Source organism: Strongylocentrotus purpuratus, unplaced genomic scaffold, assembly GCF_000002235.5.
Source record: "Strongylocentrotus purpuratus isolate Spur 01 unplaced genomic scaffold, Spur_5.0 spur5_scaffold_9, whole genome shotgun sequence".
NCBI classification, from domain to species: domain Eukaryota; kingdom Metazoa; phylum Echinodermata; class Echinoidea; order Camarodonta; family Strongylocentrotidae; genus Strongylocentrotus; species Strongylocentrotus purpuratus.
The window spans coordinates 1,608,603-1,614,689 of record NW_022145615.1 but is presented as its reverse complement, the minus strand read 5'-3'; the positions used below and the strand labels follow the sequence as shown (position 1 = coordinate 1,614,689).

The window sequence follows — 6,087 nt, the reverse complement described above, 5'->3', positions numbered from 1 at the left end:
TTCGCATATTTTTGTCGTCGAGGAAAATGACCCTTTCCATAGGAAAAACAATTTAGCCTTCGGCCCCGGGTTTATAGGGTTAAATTTGTAGATATTGGGACATTTACTTTTGTCGGTAATTGGTGGCTAGTTTTGTCGGTAATCGTTGGCCTCTACACCCCCCCCCCCCCAAGTGAAAAAGGTCTAGCGACGCCCCTGACCCCACCCCCCCCCCCCCTTTGGAGACGCCCCTGCATGTATGATCACAATCGCAAAGACTTCCGTGTGTTCCCAAATGGGTTTCATCAGTTATTTTGCTATACAAATAAATGTGATTCAGAGGAAATTCGATTCTCTGCATTTAATCTAGGGTAAAGCAATTGATATGGAACATTAATTTTGTTGTTTTTGTTATACGGACAAGCAGGGCATTTAATTGGCAACATTTTACCAAGCTATTTACCAGAGAAAGAGAGATAGAGGGGGAGAAAAAAATAGAGAGAGAGAGAGGGGGAGGTATTGGGGAGATGGGGGCCCTACTGGCCCTTCACATGGTGGCTTATGTATAATCAGTGGCCCTTTGCGGATCAAGCTGTCGAGGGGGAATGGCACATGGGGGTGGTCTACTCTCTCTCTCTCTCTCTCTCTCTCTCTCTCTCTTTCTCTCTCTCTCTCTACTCTCTCTCTCTCTCTCTCTCTCTCTCTCTTACTCTCTCTCTCTCTCTCTTTCTCTCTCTCTCTCTCTTGTCTGTTTTTCGTACAACTCTCTTCTAATTCTATATTTTACAGCATCGATGAAATACGTGATAAACAAATTACCAAAAAGGAGACTTGATCAAACGATCCTATTAGTTTTTTTAAACATTTTATTTTTATAATTTTTATTTTATTTCACATCAATTCATAATTCATTGTTTTTCTTTTGCACATTGCAAACTTTACTTCTTTCTTTTCAATCTTGTCAGCACTAGCCAACTTTACTTTCTCCATTTCGATTGTGTTCTGAAACAAAATGATGAGGAAATCGAATCGATTTCGTCATGGTTGCCATTTTGTGTTCAAAACCGTCTGTATCACGTGATTCGCCAGCTCCCTTCCCGCTGTACATCCCCAACCCAAGATAACCTGCTTTCATCATCACAAACCAACATAAATCGACACTCCAAAATTTGTTAGTTGTCAAGACAGAGAAGGATTTAAAATTCTCTTCAGTCGGGAAAACTTAAGGAGTGTTTCTGAATGTCAGTAAGGACATGAAAGACAGGTTGCTTGAGCTACGAATGCTCGCAGTACTAAAGGAACTGAACAAATCACTTAATCATTATTGTGATAAGACGCTTTTCAAACTTTTCTCTTAACTTTCCTTGTCCTTAGCATTCATTTTCATTGGCCATTTCTCTGCTCTATACGCTTTCTATGGTCTTTCCAGTATAATACCATATGCCATATATCATAAACAAATCATATAAATATATATACTTAAGACATTCTATTGGGTCATAAAACTGTCGTAACATTTTCAAGTCATTTCTATCTTCAAAGACAGAAATCATGGGGAGCGTAAAAATATATTCAAATATTTACGAATGCATATTATCTAATGCAACAACATTTTCCATCTACTTGTACTTTGCTGGCCATGTACTACAAGTGCCATATTGATGTTCAAATGCCATCTATGTTTAGGGAGACGCCTTCCTAATGGTCTAGCCTTTTCTGTCAATCTTAAAACTGTTGATATTTCGTACTTGGCATAGACCCTGTTCGTGCTCCGAAACGACTGTCGAACTCCATTTGGGTTCTTTGATCGTATACGGAGCCATCTGGTCGTGACCTTCCGATTCCCTTCCCGCAGGTTGATTCCCGATCCCAAGCATACAGATCTCCAGTCTTTCCCACTCAACGGGCGCGCGCATGTTTGCGAATCTCCCGAAACCTTCTAGCTCATCGAGGGTATTGAATTCGATGTGTTAAAGGTTTCGGGTGGTTCGCTGAGGTTGTAATAGCTCTAGGGGAAACACCGAAAACCTGCCAGCTTGAGAGGAGAATATCCGCAGTACTAAAGAAACCGATAAGTCACTTTAATTCATTATAGTGACCAGATGCGCTTTCTTTCCTATTCTCCCTGTATCTGTTCTCACCATAGTCATTCTTGACTATCAGGTTTGAAAATAGTTCGAGCGTAACTGTAGCTCTTCTGTCTATTCTGGTTTGATTGCTCTTATGTAGATATAAAGAGCCTTAGTTTATCCTGATTGGAGTTTTAAATCCATCAGCTATCATCAATATCATCATTCGAACCTTTTCTTTGAGCCTGCCTATGCATCGTATTTTTTTGCCGATTTTCTTTGGTTGAGAATTAAAGGCCCATAATTCATATTTTCTTTCCTTATTTGATTTGAGGCTCCCAGGATGCAGTTACACCGAAAGCTATACTGCTCAAATATCTTTAACTAATATCAAATATCAAATATCATATCATGGCAAGATTATGAGAGAGATTTCCTCTGTGCTTTGGTGATGACCTTCTCAATGTGTTTCCATGAGGGTCGTAGACGAGCTTTAACATGGGTCATCTCATCTGCTAGGTCACGCAGAGGTCGACTCCTTATCACCTTCTCAATCCGAGCCAGGACCTTGCCTAAGGAATATATGTCAGTTTGAATAGTCATGGGTTGTAGATCTAGGATGAACTCTGGTGCCAGATGCGGGAAGAGGGTACCCTTCTTGTACCCTTCTAACTCCTCTTTGGGTAGCTGTTTGTGCCTGAGTGGTATGATCTGAGTAGAGACTTTGCCCATGTCAATGATGAAAGCATGCCATCGTTGATCTTCAAGGTTCCATTGTAAGAGGATGTTGTTAGCTTTCAGGTCGTTATGTAAGAGACCTTCCTCATGCATGGCTTTCAATCCGTGGATGATGTCCATGATGATCACGAACCAGTTTTCTTTGGAGAGAGCTGGAATTTGGAACTTGATAGCCTGACTGAGCGTGTAGATTGTACCGGTGTTCTTATCACCAAGGAACTCGAGGACGAGAGATGGAGCACCTCCGATGTCAACGATGCCGACTGTCTTCGGGAATGAGGGGTGGTCAGCGAAGGCGAGATTGACTAGGGCTTCCATGGTGGTACGAGCGTGATCAGCTTTGATTCGAACCATCCTCTTTTCATCATCTTCATCCCTGACTCCCTCGCTGATGTAAGGCACTTTGACGGCCACAGCCTCACCTTGGTACTGCCTCAAAAATACTTTCCCGAATGAACCCTTTCCGACGAGATCATCATCCGCATCGACGTCGGCTCCGACCAGGAATGAAAGGTCTTCAGACTTGATGACGGGCACCTTCACATCTGTAAGAATCCTATCGATCACAGCTCGGTCTATGTAGTTCATGTTATCATACACCGAGTCCTCTTCATGGAGCATGTCCTTGTGGAAGCTGTACGTGAGTGAATCAATTTACAAAATGTTTACATGTTTCATGATTTATTTGTTTTTAACTTAATTTTTACCGATTGGTGAAATCTCATCCATTATCGACAATAACTTAGACCATGCAGAGGACCTGTGAATATATCCCCCACCCCAAAAAACAAAAACAACATAAACGGGTTTTCAAAGGGGTGCCATATCAGCCGAGGAAATCTTACATTGCCATTTCAATTCTATCTCATCATGATGAGTGTTAATTATTGATTATACTTACACAGATAGTTCGTATCTGAGCTTCTTGATCAAGCTTCCTTGTCTGCAAGTCTTGTATTGAAAATCTTTTATCATCTCCTTCAGTTCACATCTCTCTCGCTCTCTAGGACTGAAAGAAAGAAGACACAACATTTTGAGTAAAGTTTTTTGTTTAGATTACGCTCAATGATTCTTTTATCAATAAGCTTCAAGTTTCCATCAAGGTGTGGAATTGTTTGATAAAGAAGTAGTCAAACATATTTTTTTTTATTACAAATATTTCATTCTTATTCAATTCATAAATGTAATCATATTTAGCTTTCATCTGATAATATATGAATTGCTTTACCTTTTCTCTGCAGCCGAATCTCCGCATTCAAGAAGGGGATCTCCGATACCAGGAATACTGATCTAAGAGAGGAAACAAAATCAGAATACGGAAATTGTATTCGTTTATCTCAAAATGCGGAGATTTACAGTCATTCCTACTCAATATATAAATATGAGTCTTCTATTTTTCATCTAATCAATTAACAATTACATTACATGTACACAAAATAAATTCTATTTTAAACACAAAAGCGAGTGAAACTGTTACCAATGTCGCCAAATTTAATGACAAACTCCAGGAAAATAAATTTAGGATAAATGCGATATACACTACACTAAATCAAATTTAATGGTGTGACGTACCATTTCTTCGAAGGTCTCTTTGGTCTTCTTCAAATTGACAATCTCGAGTTTCATATTTGCATTGAGTTGTTTCATATCTTCGAGAGCCTTGAACAGATCAGTGATGCAGATTGAATCCCCAACCGTTTCTACAACACCATACTGAATGGCGGCAGCAGCCATAGAAGCTTTCATACTCTGCATGGAGAAGAAGGGGAAAAGAAAGAGGAAAATAAACAAGGAATTCTCAACGAAATGCGCGTTTTATATCTAATTAGGTTGGGGATTTTGTCCATTTGAATTCATCATACTTTGTTTTCGTCCCATTATAGTGAACTTTACTGTATCTTTTACTTTAGTTCTGGGTGCAGGTACACAGAAATAAAATATAACCGTTTATAGACCGTCTAGCAGAGCTAAATTGTAAATTGATGCCTTTCGAATAGTACACTGCAAATATTTCTTGGTTTCGAACCCAGACGGTCCTGTTTTCAAGACCTTTGCTCTATCCAGGAAACTTATTCGTTGCTTCTTTTTGTTCTTCTTCCCATTGGCCATTTATTTGTACTTAGCCTTGTCTCTGTTCTAGAGCTTTTGTCCATTTGTTGTGATTTTTTTTTTTTTTTTTTTTTTTTTTTTTTAAAGTGTAAGAATAGAAAATTATAATAGCCATACTGAGATGGGATGTTTCTTACCTGAAGCTCACCCTCTAGTTGCTTCTGTCTATTCTCAGCTAGAAATACTTTCTTCTCCAGTAGATCGAGCATTTCTACCAAAGTGAATGCTCTCCCTTCAAGCTCCTATATAAGAGATAAAGGTTTACATTATGTTCATTTACCATCTCCGCTATTATCATTACTGGTATTTTTCAGTAACTAACCATTAATTTGTTGTCAAAAGTTCATATTCCTGAGGAGAACAAGTATGTCTAGCATATGCGCCTGTACATGTAGATTGGAAAGCAAATGTAGCTTTGAATGTATTAGGAGTTGTATTGGAAATTTCGAAAAATGTCGACTAAATCATTTATTTTTACTAATGTAGCTTTTGGTTATTAAAAGTCTGGTTGAATGGTAAAACATAAGGGCATCGATGTGATTATTTAAATTTGCACGCGGATTCTAAGAGTTTTCCGAGATATCATTTCAATTCCCCCCCCCCAAAAAAAAAGAAGAAGATAAATAAAATAAAATAAAAATAATTATAATGATAATAAATAAATAAATAAATGAAGAAAAAAAAATGTTAATTAATGTTTTACTTACCTCATTGCTTTTCTTCTGGAACTCTATTTGGTGTTTGAGACCTCTGTTATGAACGTTAAGATCTTTGTTATCAGCTTTGTAATCAGCAACCTTATTCTTGGCAAGCTGTAGGGATGGCATAATACAGTAAAGTTTAGATTTATTAGTGACAAATAGAATAATGTGACAATTCAATAATGACTATGTAAGTTATTTAGGACTCATGAGTACTAGAATTTCAATGAAAAGAAAAGAAAAAGAATGCCAAAGCCGGTAGAATTCCAATAATATTTTATTACCTGACACAAAAATTCGAGGCAATATAATGTTTTCTTTCTTCTTTAGAAAGAAAAAAAAACACAATCTATATCTTTATTGACATAAACTGGTACAATAAAGTTTTTACCTTGATTTCATACTCGAGTATCGTATTCTTCTCTTCAATATTCAATCTTAGTTCTTCGGCTTCTTTGAACTTTTCCATGGCTACCTTGTTTTGCTCGGAG

General features: G+C 38.0%; 1 long non-coding RNA gene across 1 annotated transcript; it reads right to left on the bottom strand.

Moving 5' to 3' along the window:
- Window positions 1-4,948: 4,948 nt before the first annotated feature.
- On the bottom strand, window positions 4,949-6,087 carry LOC115920506. Its single transcript, XR_004062386.1, has 3 exons — window positions 5,988-6,087; window positions 5,603-5,707; window positions 4,949-5,137 (listed from the first exon to the last, which is right to left on the bottom strand). It is a non-coding gene; the product is annotated as an uncharacterized LOC115920506 (long non-coding RNA).